Here is a 15881-nt window from a genome sequence, read left to right as displayed (position 1 = left end):
TTGATCATATCAACATTGAAACACTTCCAACACATATCGTCAGCTCACCTTTAGCTAGTCTCCGTTTATTCTGTAGCTTTTATTTCGAGTTACTAACACTTAGCAACCGAACCGGTATCTAATACCCTGGTGCTACTAGGAGTACTAGTAAAGTACACATCAACACAATGTATATCCAATATACTTCTATCGACCTTGTCAGCCTTCTAATCTACCAAGTATCTAGGGTAATTCTGCTCCAGTGGCTGTTCCTCTTATCACAGAAGCACTTAGTCTCGGGTTTGGGTTCAACCTTGGGTTTCTTCACTGGAGCAGCAGCTGATTTGCCGTTTCATGAAGTATCCCTTATTGCCCTTGCCCTTCTTGAAACTAGTGGTTTCACCAACCATCAACAATTGATGCTCCTTCTTGATTTCTACTTTCGCGGTGTCAAACATCATGAATACCTCAAGGATCATCATATCTATCCCTGATATGTTATAGTTCATCACGAAGCTCAAGCAGCTTGGTGGCAATGAGTTTGGAGAAACATCACTATCTCATCTGGAAGATCAACTCCCACTCGATTCAAGTGGTTGTCGCATTCAGACAATCTGAGCACAAGCTCAACGATTGAGCTTTTCTCCCTTAGTTTGTAGGCTAAGAAAATTGTCGGAGGTCTTATACCTCTTGACGTGGGCACGAGCCTGAAATCCCAATTTCAGCCCTCGAAACATCTCATATGTTCCACGACGTTTCAAAAACGTCTTTGGTGCCTCTACTTAAACCATTTAACTGAACTATCACGTAGTTATCAAAACGTGTATGTTCGATGTTCGAAACATCCACAAACGACGTTTGGGGTTCAGCACACTGAGCAGTGCATTAAGGACATAAGCTTTTTACTGTTCGCATAATTGCTACTATCAACTTTCAACTATATTTTCTCTAGGAACATATCTAAAACAGTAGAACTAAAACGCGAGCTACGACGTAATTTGCAAAATCCTTTTGACTATGTTCAGGATAATTAAGTTCATCTTATGAACTCCCACTCAGATAGACATCCCTCTAGTCATCTAAGTGATTACATGATCCAAGTCAACTAGGCCGTGTCCAATCATCACGTGAGATGGACTAGTCATCATCGGTGAACATCTTCATGTTGATCGTATCTACCATACGACTCATGCTCGACCTTTCGGTCTCCGTGTTCCGAGGCCATGTCTGCACATGCTAGGCTCGTCAAGTTAACCCTAAGTGTTTTCGCTGTGTAAAACTGTCTTACACCCGTTGTATGTGAACGTAAGAATCCATCACACCCGATCATCACGTGGTGCTTAGAAGCGACGAACTGTAGCAACGGTGCACAGTTAGGGGAGAACACTTCTTGAAATTTTTGTAAGGGATCATCTTATTTACTACCGTCGTCCTAAGTAAACAAGATGCATAATCATAATAAACATCACATGCAATTATATAGTTGTGACATGATATGGCCAATATCATATAGCTCCATTGATCTCCATCTTCGGGGCTCCATGATCATCTTGTCACCGGCTTGACACCATGATCTCCATCATCATGATCTCCATCATCGTGTCTTCATGAAGTTGTCACGCCAATGACTACTTCTACTTCTATGGCTAACGCGTTTAGCAATAAAGTAAAGTAAGTTACATGGCATTGTTCAATGACACGCAGGTCATACAATAAATAAAGACAACTCCTATGGCTCCTGCCGGTTGTCATTCTCATCGACATGCAAGTCGTGAATCCTATTACAAGAACATGATCAATCTCATACATCACATATCATTCATCACATTCTTCTTGGCCATATCACATCACATAGCATACCCTGCAAAAACAAGTTAGACGTTCTCTAATTGTTGCTGCATGTTTTACGTGGCTGCTAATGGGTTTCTAGCAAGAACGTTTCTTACCTACGCAAAACCACAACGTGATATGCCAATTGCTATTTACCCTTCATAAGGACCCTTTTCATCGAATCCGTTCCGACTAAAGTGGGAGATACTGGCACCCGCTAACCACCTTATGCAACAAGTGCATGTCAATCGGTGGAACCTGTCTCACGTAAGAGTACGTGTAAGGTCGGTCCGGGCCGCTTCATCCCACAATACCGTCAAAACAAGATTGGACTAGTAACGGTAAGCATATTGAACAACATCAACGCCCACAACTACTTTGTGTTCTACTCGTGCAAAGAATCTACGCAATAGACCTAGCTCATGATGCCACTGTTGGGGAACGTAGCAGAAATTCAAAATTTTCCTACGTATCACCAAGATCTATCTATGGAGAAACTAGCAACGAGGGGAAGGAGAGTGCATCTACATACCCTTGTAGATCGCTAAGCGGAAGCATTAAAGTGAACGGGGTTGATGGAGTCGTACTCGTCGTGATTCAAATCACCGATGATCAAGTGCCGAACGCACGGCACCTCCGCGTTCAACACACGTACAGCCCGGTGATGTCTCCCACGCCTTGATCCAGCAAGGAGAGAGGGAGAGGTTGAGGAAGACTCCATCCAGCAGCAGCACAACAGCGTGGTGGTGGTGGAGGTGCGTGGCAATCCCGCAGGGCTTCGTCAAGCACCATGGGAGAGGAGGAGGAGGACAGGCAGGGCTGCACCAACGAGAGGAAGTTCTCATATGTTATGGGCAGCCCCAGGCCTCTATTTATATAGGGGAGAAGGGGGCTGCGCCCCCTTTAGGGTTTCCCACCCCAAAGGGGTGCGGCCAGCCCTAGATGGCAAGGGGGTGGCGGCCAAGAGGGGAGAGGAGAGGGAGGCGCACCAATATGGGCCCTAAGGCCCATATCCCCTTAGGGTTTGCTCCCTTTCCACCTCTTAGGCGCCATGGGCCCTTGTGGGAGGCGCACCAGCCCACTAAGGGGCTGGTCCCTCACCACTCTTAGCCCATGCAAGCCTCCGGGGTTGGTGGCCCCACTTGGTGGACCCCCGGGACCCTCCCGGTGGTCCCGGTACATTACCGATAAACCCCGAAACTTTTCCGGTGACCAAAACAGGACTTCCCATATATAAATCTTTACCTCCGGACCATTCTGGAACTCCTCGTGACGTCCGGGATCTCATCCGGGACTCCGAACAACATTCGGTAACCACATACAAGCTTCCTTTATAACCCTAGCGTCATCGAACCTTAAGTGTGTAGACCCTACGGGTTCGGGAGACATGCAGACATGACCGAGACGTTCTCCGGTCAATAACCAACAGCGGGATCTGGATACCCATGATGGCTCCCACATGTTCCACGATGATCTCATCGGATGAACCACGATGTCAAGGACTCAATCGATCCCGTATACAATTCCCTTTGTCTAGCGGTATTTTACTTGCCCGAGATTCGATCGTCGGTATACCGATACCTTGTTCAATCTCGTTACCGGCAGGTCTCTTTACTCGTTCCGTAACACATCATCCCGTGATCAACCCCTTGGTCACATTTTGCACATTATGATGATGTCCTACCGAGTGGGCCCAGAGATACCTCTCCGTTTACACGGAGTGACAAATCCCAGTCTCGATTCGTGCCAACCCAACAGATACTTTCGGAGATACCTGTAATGCACCTTTATAGCCACCCAGTTACGTTGTGACGTTTGGTACACCCAAAGCATTCCTATGGTATCCGAGAGTTGCACAATCTCATGGTCTAAGGAAAAGATACTTGACATTAGAAAAGTTTAGCATACGAACTATACGATCTTTGTGCTAGGCTTAGGATTGGGTCTTGTCCATCACATCATTCTCCTAATGATGTGATCCCATTATCAACGACATCCAATGTCCATAGCTAGGAAACCATGACTATCTGTTGATCACAACGAGCTAGTCAACTAGAGGCTCACTAGGGACATATTGTGGTCTATGTATTCACACGTGTATTACGATTTCCGGATAATACAATTATAGCATGAATAAAAGACTATTATCATGAACAAAGAAATATAATAATAACACTTTTATTATTGCCTCTAGGGCATATTTCCAACAGGCTTCAATGACGATAAGTCCGGCGCGCATAATGTTCGGCATTGCAAGGCGGGTTCCTCCCTTGAATAATCCAGAGAAGATCATGAACACCAGGATAGTGTCCGGCTCTGCAAAATAAATTCCACATTCCACCGTAGAGAGAATAAAATGCACACAAGTCCAATCTACTGACGTATTATGCGGCATGGCATCACACCGCTACCAGGCTTTTACTTGAATCGTTTTTTATTATACCACCTCAGCACGTTTAGCGAAGCGGTTTCCTTGGCACGTCTTGTTGAAGCAGAGATCGTGTTCCCCTTATTCCGGGATTCTCATCAATACATGCGTGGGTAACCCAACCGTGCCCGTCGCCACGCCTCCTCTATCGAAGGTGAATCCCAAACGGTCACGGAGACGACTCTTGGTATTTTGCCCCTTTATAAGAGGACCAAGGCTCGTTCTTTTTCTTCAATCTCGCATCGAATCTCCTCCTCGCCCCTAGTTCCAACACTCAGAGCCTCAGATTCGAGCACTTCGGATTCTCAACCATGTCCGGCTCCGACCTCTAGGGCCGGTGGATGCCCTCCTCCGTCACGGAGGAGGACGTGTTTAAGCTGCGCGAGGCCAAGTACCTTTCCTACGAGATTTCGCACAGGTTGCCCGCCCAAGGGCAGGCCGTGCCCGCTCCCGAGCCCGGTGAGCACGTTGTCTTCGTATCCCACCTCCGTCGGGGTTTAGGCTTCCCGACGGACCCCTTCGTGAGAGGGCTCATGTTCTACTACGGGCTGGATTTCCACGACTTGGCTCCGGAGTCCATCCTCCATATCTCCGCATTCATTATCGTCTGCGAAGCCTTCCTCCGCGTCACTCCCCACTTCGGCCTGTGGCTGAAGACCTTTAACGTGGAGCCGAAGATGATCGGGGGGCGTCAAGCGGAGTGCGGCGGGGCAGCCATAAGCATAAAGGCCGATGCCCCGTGGCCCGAGGGTTCCTTCCAAGAGGAACTCGGACTGTAGCAGCAGGAGTGGTTCTATATCACCCTCCGAAGGGCAGCAAGCAAAAGCCGCCGCCTTCATTCCGCCCGGGACCTCCACGCCAACTGATGTCGTTGGTCAACCAAGGGCTCAATTGGGGGCCGTCCGAAGACGTGCCCTCATTGCAGGGCCAGATTAGAGACCTCTAGGTGAGGGAGATCAATCTGGTCGTGGTGATGCAGGTTATGCTAATCAGGTGTCTTCTGCCCTGCAAACGCCGTCCTCTCCGTCTATGGGAGTTCAACCCGGAGGGACCTCGAATTCTCCAACACTTCATGGGTGCTACACCCGTGGAGATGTACAAGTTGTTCTTCGGACCGCAGGTAGCGTGTCCGGAATTGACCGAGGATGCAGGCCTAAGCTGCAATCGCCCGGATACTCAGGTAAATAGCTCAGAGTCTGGACGTTCTATTTATCTGCTTTTCTAGAGTTCGCCTCCTGACCCATTACTCTTTACAGGAGTGGATAGCGCGATCGAAGCTGATAAGGTGTCCGGCTCCCCTCCCAGAGACCGCACTGGAGCCCGTGCTGGTCAGAATGTTGGAGGTCGCACCCGTAGGAGGGAGCGATGGGGAAAATAGAGGAGCTATTATTTCGCCCAAAGGGGCGTCTAAAGAGGGGGGAATCAAAAACCCCTCCTTCCAGGGGGAGAAGAGGACCGCCTCCGAAGATCCGGAGGCCAAAGCCCCTAAACGGGGGAAGAGATCTTCACCGGGGGGTCCGGCGTCCGGGGAGAATCCGGACGTACAATCATCGCCAAAGGATCAGCCCTCCAGCGAGCCGTGAGTATGAAAAAGGGGGTTTCATTAGTAAGAAAATACCTCCATTTGTGCTTCTCTGGGTAACCGAAACTTTTGTCTTGCAGTTCGGATTTGCAGCCTTCTCAGATGAGTTTGTCTTCGGGGGACCTTCTTCCGGAGATGATGGAGAGCGAAACGCCTCCGTCTGCTGTGCCGTCAGATAAGGCAGACGAGCCTGAAGTATCGTCACGGAGGGTATCCCCGAGTCCGGAGGGGCCGGAGAGTTCGGCGCCCGCTAGTGTCCGACCGGGAGAACTGAAGAATCTGCTTGAGAGGGCGTCCATCTCAGAAGATCACCGTGTGTTGATGCGTATGGTGATTGGAAGGATTTCGTCCGCCGAGAGCGGATTGCGCAACGCCGCTATGAGTTTGCTAGCGGGATTTGAGGTACGCAAGAATGACGCACCCTTTTTTTTATTGACAGTTTTGCACATAAAAGTGCGCCCTGTATAGATAGTAGCCCCTGAGACTCGGTAGGTTGTCAAGAACGACAGCGTGCCGAGGATCAAAATCGCAAGTAATGAATGTCGTTGTTCCTATGCAGGTGGCGGATAGTCCGAGGGCTAGCCGGACTGGTGGAGTTGCCGAGTTAATGCAGCAACTTGACGTGGTGGATGCGGACATCGCACTTGTCAACCGGCGACTTGACGAGTCGCAAGGTAAATGAGTTCTCCGCAGTCGCTTTATTGAGGGGGTCAAAACCCTCCACTGATAAATTATATGTGGTACAGACGGTGCTGCTACTGTGGAGAGCCTTCGGGCCGAACTTGCTCAAGCTAAGGAGCAAGCCCGAAGGAGTGACGTGGCTGCCTCGAGGGCGGCCGAGGAGTTGAAAGCCGAAAAGGCTACACACTGCCTAAGCAGGGAAGAGATGGCTGAATTGGCCGTAAAATTAAAAGATGCTGCCGACCGTAATGAGGCTCTTGAAAAGGAGCGCTTATCGGAGCGGGAAGACCTGAGAAAGGCCACCGCCGAGGCCAAGGATGCCCGTTCTGCAATGCGGGCCATGAAGGAGGAGCTGCGCCAGGCCGGAGATATCGTGGCTGGCCATCCTTTTCTGCCGCGTCGCCGGTTTATGGATCAAAAGTATGCCCAATTTAGCCAGCTGTGGAGTCCGGATGATCCGTATATGGACTTAGCGTCAATTGCGGTTGATGCCGTTGAGCACTTCCGGGGCCAGAAGGATCACAAGACGGAAGAGCTATTTTGGTCTCAATTCCGTAGTCTGGATCGTTCACTTCCGTTGACCGACCGGTTGGCCGAATGGGCTGAGCTAAATAGATTGTCCGGACTTGCCATGACCGACATCGTGGCTCATGTTTGGCCAGAGAGGCCCAAGGCGACGAGCTATTTCGGCTTACTGCAGCAATTTCTTGGAGCGGTGCCGCATATTAAGGAGATGAAGCGGTTGGCCTGCAACGAAGGCGCGCGGATGGCTCTTGCCCGTGTGAAGACACATTGGACAGAGATGGATGCCACCGCTATTGCCACCCAGGGTTCGGATGGAAGCCGGCTCCCCGCTGAGCACTATTTCGGGGAAGTTATGCGTGGCGCTCGTGTAATAGAGTCGCAGTGCTCAAAGAATGTCACGTTCAAATGAATGTTTTAGCTTGTAAAACGATGATTATGCTATAACTGCTTTTTATACTTGTGCGTCCCAAATAGTAAAACTTTTCCTATGCGGCCGTTTACGTATACATTTGTATAACCTGAAAGATTGCAGTCTTCGGCTTCAGCCCCCACGCACAAGGTGCGGGGGTGTTCGCAAAAATAGCACGTTTTCACACTTAATCCGACGTCTCGGTCCTGTTAAGGAGGTGGTAGCGTAGCAAACGAGGCAATCCGGACTATAATGCTTTATCACTTTCACTTAGCCAGTCGAGTTCGAGGGTGGGGCTACGATATAGCCCCTGGGGGCACCGCACTTCTCCGAGTTCGGGGCGCGTGTGTGCCTGACCGGGAAACGGTCCTTCGTCAAAGCGGGGAATTCTAAACATTCCGGTAGTCGATCGAGTGGTTGACCAGTCTCGCGCTATATCATGACAGTCAGTTTTCGGCTTTCTCTACTGAGGTGCTCGCCCAGCCGAACTGGGGCACAATCGCAGTAGTTCTCCTGGTGCCACGTTAGCCGATGATACGGAACGTAAGGCAGCAAAGCACAGGAGCCGGGCAAACCCAACATTTGACCAAAGACATGATTCGGAGCTGATGCATATAATGCCTAACTCGAGACGCCGAACACTCCCTAAGGTGTTCAGTCTTTGTAATAATGGGCAGAACAATGCCCTAAGCCCCTAGTGTCCAGGTACGGGCATGGTCTTCTGACGCGGCCGATGCCAAAACGTCAGGCTCCGCTTTGGTTATAGGAAGAAACCAAGGGAGAATAACAACAAGAGACAGTAAAAAAGGTTTACGCAGGGTCTTAATCTGAAAAGAATCCTCACAACGGGTCCCTACTGCACGTCTGCGCCTGTGTCTCCGCTGTGCCGTTATCCTGGACGGGTATGCACGTTGTTCATCTGTAAAAAAGAGAGGAACGCTTAGTTTGAAAACAATTCGTGCGAAGAAAGTTATGTTTGCAAAGAAAAAATATAAATGAGTAAAGCGGGGTTTGAATGAACCCACGGTTGTTTGTGCGCGCAGCCCCTTGTGAAGGGGTGTGCGGCTAGGGAGCCCCTAGCCTACTGAAGCCGGACTCGTCTATCCGAGTCCGGGGTCTTTAAGTGACCCCCGCACTGAAATGATGCCACGTGGGTCGGGCATCTTGAGTGTAAGAGACGCGTAATGCGGTATGGCGTTGAAACGGACAAAAGCCTTTCGTCCCAAGAGTGCTTGATATCCACTTTTAAATGGGACGATATGAAATATTAGTTTTTCGCGCCGAAAGTTGTTCGGTGATTCGAACACAACTTCTAGTAGTAGGGAGCCTGTGCACTTGGCGTAAGGGCCTGGCGTCACTCCTTTGAAGGAAGTGCGGCTGTGTCGAATTTTGGTAGGGTCTATCCCCATCTTGCGGATTGTGTTTGAATACAGCAGGTTTAAGTCGCTGCCTCCGTCCATTAGGACTTTAGTAAATTGTAGTCCGTCGATTATGGGATTCAATATCAGGGCAGTCCGTCCCGCGTTTCGAACACTTCTGGAATAGTCCAGGTGGTCGAAAGTGATTGGTTTTGATATCAAATCTCTATGGTCTGCTGGGTTGGACCGTGCGAGGCTCTTTTTAGGAAGTGCCGCACTATTTTTCCGTATTATCACATGAAGTGAGTTTACTGCTTTGACCTCTTGTGGGAAAGTCTTTTGTTTTCCGGTGCTCTGCTGGTGGGGTTTATCTTCTTCGCTTGACGCGTCGAGCCCCTTGTGTCCGGCGTTTAGTCGGTCGGACTGTTTAAAAACCCAACAATCTCGATGGGTGTGGTTTGCAGGCCTTCCGGGGGTACTATGGATTTGACATATCCGACCCAAAATCTTGTTTAAGTTGGACAGCTCATCGCTGTCATCCTTAAGAGGCGGTGTTTTGTTGTTTGGCCGCGAGCTTTTGAATCCGGCGTTGACTGCCGTGCTCTTTGGGCTTTTCTCTTTATTCCGGCGCTGCTCTTTTCTGCGCCATGATTTTCCGTTTCCATCTCTTATCTCAGATGTACTTGGGTTGCTGGTGCTACATCTTGCTAGCCAGCTATCCTCTCCCGCGCAGAAGCGGGTCATGAGGCTTCTTAGCGCGGACATTGTCCTCAGTTTGTCTTGGCCGAGGTGTCTGGCAAGCCATTCGTCTCGGACATTGTGTTTAAAAGCTGCTAAGGCTTCGGTGTCCGGACAGTCGACTATTTGGTTCTTTTTGGTGAGGAACCTGTTCCAGAATTTGCACGCTGACTCTCCGGGCTGTTGAGTTATATGACTTAGATCATCTGCATCCGGAGGGCGGACATAAGTCCCTTGAAAATTTGCTCTAAACGCGTCCTCGAGCTCTTCCCAACTTCCCACAGTGTTTTTTGGGAGGCTTTTAAGCCAATGACGGGCTGGCCCTTTGAGCTTGAGGGGTAGGTACTTTATGGCGTGGAGATCATCTCCTCTGGCCATGTGTATATGTAGTATATAATCTTCTATCCAGACTCCAGGGTCTGTTGTTCCATCGTAGGCCTCTATGTTTATGGGTTTAAATCCTGCTGGGAATTCGTGATCCAGCACCTCATCGGTGAAACATAGTGGGTGTGCGGCGCCCATGTACTTGGGTGTGCCACTATCTTCGGACACTTGGCGTGTCGCCTTTCTTCCTGGGGCCTTCTTCTTTGGCCCGTAAATGGACCTGGCTGGGCCATCTGTCTTTCCAGGTTCATTAGTTGGTTTATGTGCGACGCCGCTTTCAGAATTTGGCCTATCATCTGGCCGTCTATCCAACCAGGCAGCCTCTTTATTTTTTGACGGTGGGGGCTCTATGGCCTCCTCATCGAATTCTGGTAGCAGCTTGCGCTTCGGGTAGCTCTTTGATTGGTGGCCATTGCCGTATTTATCCGCGGTTTTGAGCACTTTGCTCCACCTCATTCTGAGTGTATCTTCCGCTGTTTTGAGCTTCCGCTTTTCCTTCTTCAAGCTTCTTGCAGTGCTGAAGAGTATTTTCCGAAGGTTTTTACTCTCCGGCGGCGTGTCCGGCATGAGATCGTCCGGACTGTCGTTTTCGCCGGGCCTGGACTGATTATCTGACTCGTCCTGTTCGGACGGTTGCTTATCTACGTGTTCGTCGTCCACTTGTGTGCCCTGCTGTATTGTGGGGTCCTTAGGAGCGTTGTTGTTATCGAGGCGGGGCTTAGCGCGGCGTCTGCGCCGCCGTTTTGGTTGTTTATCGGCGGGGTTATCTTCTGCCGCGGCCCGTTGGTCCTCGTTATCGCTCTCTTTTTGGGGTATCCACCATGTATATGTCATATGACGAGGTGGTCCTCCCGTGCCCTATAGGCGTTGTTTCTTGTTCGTCTCCGGCATCGTCGTCTATACCGTCGATGTCTTCGGAGTCGTAGTCTAGCATGTCGGTTAGATCGTCGACAGTGGCTACAAAGTGGGTGGTGGGTGGGCTCTGAATTTCTTCGTCGTTCGAATCCCGACCATCCTGGCCATAGTCCGGCCAGGACTCTCCCGATAACGAGAGATGCTTTAGTGAATTTAGCATGTCGCCAAAGGGCGAGTGTTGGAAGATGTCCGCGGCGGTGAATTCCATAACCGGCGCCCAATCCGAATCAATTGGTAGGGGCGTGGGAGGTTCGGAGTCCGGCAAGGAGTCCGGAACCTCGGAATCACGAGTTTCGCGTGGGACAAGATTAGCGTTCGGCTCCATCGCCGTGGAGGTTGAAGCCCCCGAGGTGGTGTCCATCCACCGCTCCTCGATTTGGGCGATCGGCTCTGGACTAAAGGCCGAAGCAGATTCATGTGCGGCCACCAAGGCACTGTTCGGCGGCAGAGCTAGATCATGCCCATCGTCATAGTGCGGCACACTTGGCTGTGGCTCGAGTCCGTCGAAGATCAAGTCTCCGCGGAAATCGGCCGTGAAGTTTAGACTTCCGAATCTGACCTGACGGCCAGGGGCGTAGCTTTCGATCTGCTCCAAACGGCCAAGTGAATTAGCCCGCAGTGCGAAGCCGCCGAACACGAAGATCTGTCCGGGGAGGAAAGTCTTATCCTAGACAGCGTTGTTGGCTGAAGATGCCATCGAGCCTATCGGTGACGACACAGAGGAACTCTCAATGAAAGCACCAATGTCGGTGTCAAAACCGGCGGATCTCGGGTAGGGGGTCCCGAACTGTGCGTCTAGGCGGATGGTAACAGGAGACGAGGGACACGATGTTTTACCCAGGTTCGGGCCCTCTCGATGGAGGTAAAACCCTACATCCTGCTTGATTAATATTGATGATATGGGTAGTACAAGAGTGGATCTACCATGAGATCAAGGAGGCTAAACCCTAAAGCTAGCCTATGGTATGATTGTTGTAATGTATGTTGTGTCCTACGGACTAAAGCCCTCCGGTTTATATAGACACCGGAGGAGGCTAGGGTTACACAGAGTCGGTTACAATGGTAGGAGATCTACATATCCGTATCGCCAAGCTTGCCTTCCACGCCAAGGAAAGTCCCATCCGGACACGGGACGGAGTCTTCAATCTTGTATCTTCGTAGTCTTGGAGTCCGGCGGACGATGATAGTCCGGCTGTCCGGACACCCCCTAGTCCAGGACTCCCTCAGTGTGCTAGGGACACATATAGAATGGAGGTAGCGAGCCTATCAAACCATAGCATACTTCGCACATGCATGACTGACTTGGGATGGTTCCAGAGGGGGCAACATTAACTTTCTCGAATTCACGACGACAACTTGCACCAAATGCACATGAACTGGAGGAAGTAGCTTCTTACATCCGAACATATGCTTCATGAGCTAGCATGAAGAAATGCTTTCAAAAGTTTCCAACACTAGCTTAATGCTCAGCAAAATCATGGAGAAGATAAAAAATGTTGCTGATGGGCTCAACAACAATTCATCCAGGTTTCCATGAAGATGGAATCCCATAATTATGTGAACAAATGATAGCATTGGTTAGACCCAAAAGATATAATGGTGTATGCTCGAGGGATCAACCATGGGTAAGACAACATTAAGAGCATCGTTGGTTCTGATTTGATTTGAGGATAGCCCATATTCAAATCAAAGTTTTGGCAAGACAATAGATCCAATAATTGACCACGAGGTTCAATCAAGGAAGATATCATCTATCTTCAACACACACACACACAAGATATCCCTTAAAATGAACTAAGTCGGACAAGCTTTCATCTTCCAACTCTCCAAGTTGTTGTTTAGCTTAACCAACCAGCTCAGGGGTATGCAACACAGATTCTTGGAGAAGGGGTGGTTACAAGCAACCAACTTGCTCACGAACTCAACACAGCAGTCATGTGACGTCCTGGTGATACTTCCAAGAGGATATTCGGAAAATCACGAACCACCGATATGTTATTAAGCTCGGGAACAATCTTGCTTTCAGGGCAAGACGATATGATCAAAGAGCAAGGGTTTGACACAATCCTGACTCATTGATCGAGGAGTGCACCCGGAAATAAGGACTAGGTAGCACGATCAATCTCAGAATGATGATTCCATAACCAACACACTAAGAATGAGATTATCGTCCATTAATCACTATGTAACATGGTTGCTAGGAATATAGATTTCACACATCATTATTCACTTGTCGGCGTTCCGGTTGCGACAACACGAAACCGAGGAATGAATAATGATGGCGAAAAGTATCACTACGTCAAGAATTCACAAGAGCCGGTGTAATTCTCATGAAAATCCTGACATAAAGACGGTAATACTTCAGGGTAGAACAGAATCAAAAGCTGGGTTGGCATTTTGATCTGCGGAGCACAACTATTTTGACCCAATCCTGGATATGGATGAGGTACTGGAGTTTGTTTCTCCTAGTCATCCTGAATAGAATGGCTTGACGGACCACAAGAATAATAAGCATCGATAACACGAATGCACGACATAAACTTGGCTATAAACTGATAGACAAGGATCGGAATGCAACTACAGAGGGACAACTCAAAGGAACATATATCTTTCTGAGTTGTGGATGCATAGGTTAGTATGTCGAACAAGTGCAACATATTTCTTTCGGATAACCCATGCGGGAAGGTAGGACTGGCAGATTCACAACATAGGATAGGAAACTCATTGAGAGCACTCTTGTTGTGATCTTTCGGTTCAAGAGAACTTCTGCCAAAATGGTTCATGGTATTTGGAAGAAGGAAATACCACGGACCTCGAGGACTATCGCAAAGGTTACTAATAACCTAAGGGAGCTAGCAATTACTATCAACATGAAGTAAGTAGGGTGAATCTCGGGCTTCAAAACCCAGGGAGTAGAATACCTACTACTAAGTGGCATCACGGGATGCTTTCGAGAATAAAGGCCAGAATCATCACACTGGGACACAAATCATGGCTAGATTACTAGATGATCCCCCTAGGACACCTAGAGTCATAATAATAATTCCAACATAAATGTCGAGGCAATAGAATACCTCAAGTCAACAATTAGTGTGATTAACCTGGCCTAAAGGAGCATCAAAACCAGAGGGAAAGGATTTGCAAGTGCATCAAATTGTTTAGAAATCTGGGATGACTCGGACAACATAACGACTGTAAATGCTCAAAAAGATTGGAGACATGCTACAAAGATGGTGGCATAGCCACTCAGAAGCACAATATCAAGGTTTCAAGATCAACAGTTAACATATGGAGGTAGTAGGAACTAAACCGAGGCTTAAGTCCAACAATTCTATAAGTCTACGGATTAGTAGCATGTGATCCTAATAGAAAGATGAGAAGCCTAGTTCTTAATCCCCGTAGAAGAGAAGGGGTTGACTCAGATCAGAAGGGCATAAGGTAAAGGAGTAAAAAGAGCCTTACGTTCAATCCCACAATCAATTCCCCAACATATAACTAAACCATTTCTAGACTCAACTTCGACCAGTTTGTCTTAGTAATCCTACAGGCAGTCAAACTCTGATACCAAAGCTGTTAGGACCCCGACTCAATGCCACATCGATCTAGCATGTAACACCTCATATCACTTTGCGGCCTCACGCACGGTATCCCCACTGGTGTCGCCTTACCTTTGCTCGGGACCGTTTGCGCCTTTTGGCACACGTATATGATAGTGTCGCTAGCATCCATATGATAGGAGCCCGGGCTGACATGGCTAGTCGTAAACCCAAAGTGGCACAAACTTACAGGGACAGGCATCCATGACCCAGCATCGAACGTGTCGGTCATCAGTGAGTGAATCCAGGTTGTAGCACTGGGCTAGCAGGACTCCGATGAACCGGGCTGTAGCGGGCTAACAGGACTCCGGTATTTATCGCGTGAAATTTCCCCGAGGGGACAGACACAAGAACGAAGAAGGACACATGCCGACCAGCCTAAGTGTTCCGGAGCAGTAGCAAGCTACCATGGCTCAGTGGAAGCACTAGGACACATTTCTCGGTAAGAGAGGCTACTAAGGATAAACAACTAGATAGTCAGATCCCACACATACCAAGCATTTCAATAACATACACACAATATGCTCGATATGTGCAAATACAACATGGCATCACAACATGACTCTACAACTCAAGTATTTTATTCAATAGGCTCCGAGGAGCGAGATATTACAAACAGGGGTCTCACGACCCAACATTCAGAGCACACAAGTCAAAGCACAAGCGGAAGCTTAACATGTCTGAGTACAGACAACTATAAATGAAAAAGGCTGAGAAGCCTGACTATCTACTAGATCCTGCCGAGGGCACAAGATCGTAGCTGAGGTAACAAGCTAAACGTCGAAGTCCACGCGGAACTACTAGTGAGACGGAAGTCTCTGCAAAAACATAAAATAGGCAAACGTGAGTACAAATGTACCTAGCAAGACTTACATCAGAACTAACTACATATGCATCATTATCAATAAAGGGGTGGTGGAGTTTGACTGCAGCAAGCCAGCTTTGGCTCGGTGGCTATCCTGAACTACGACTGCAAGTAACTCTTTTGAGGTGGCGCACGAGTCCACATATTCACCATATCAATACACCACTATGGATCCGCTCCCGTCTCCCTACGAGAACGCCATCCATAGCACTCACGCTTATCTTGCGCATTCTAGAGTATCCACTTTCACTTGTCTATGAACTGTACAGGCAACCCAGAAGTCCTTTTCCGCGGACACGACTATTTGAATAGATCATATTAACCCTGCAGGGGTGTACTTCTTCACACACGCTCTCGCCACTTACCACCATGTACACGTCGTGTATCTCGGCAACCTTCAAGCGGAAGCCTGGCGAGGGAGTCGACCACGACCTGACTAACCACAAAAGTCTCTAATCCAGGTTTATCGCCTATTCGGGTTCCATCCGCAAGGAGATCCGGCCTAGGGTGTCGCTCACGGCCCCAAACGATGTGTGCAGGGTTCCCAAGCCCACCATCCGGGTGCCACTTGGTACACCGGGCCACTGCGCC

This window comes from Triticum aestivum, chromosome 2B (genome assembly GCF_018294505.1).
Source record: "Triticum aestivum cultivar Chinese Spring chromosome 2B, IWGSC CS RefSeq v2.1, whole genome shotgun sequence".
Lineage (NCBI taxonomy): Eukaryota > Viridiplantae > Streptophyta > Magnoliopsida > Poales > Poaceae > Triticum > Triticum aestivum.
The sequence above is the reverse complement of the archived record's forward strand: the minus strand, read 5'-3'. Positions refer to the sequence as shown.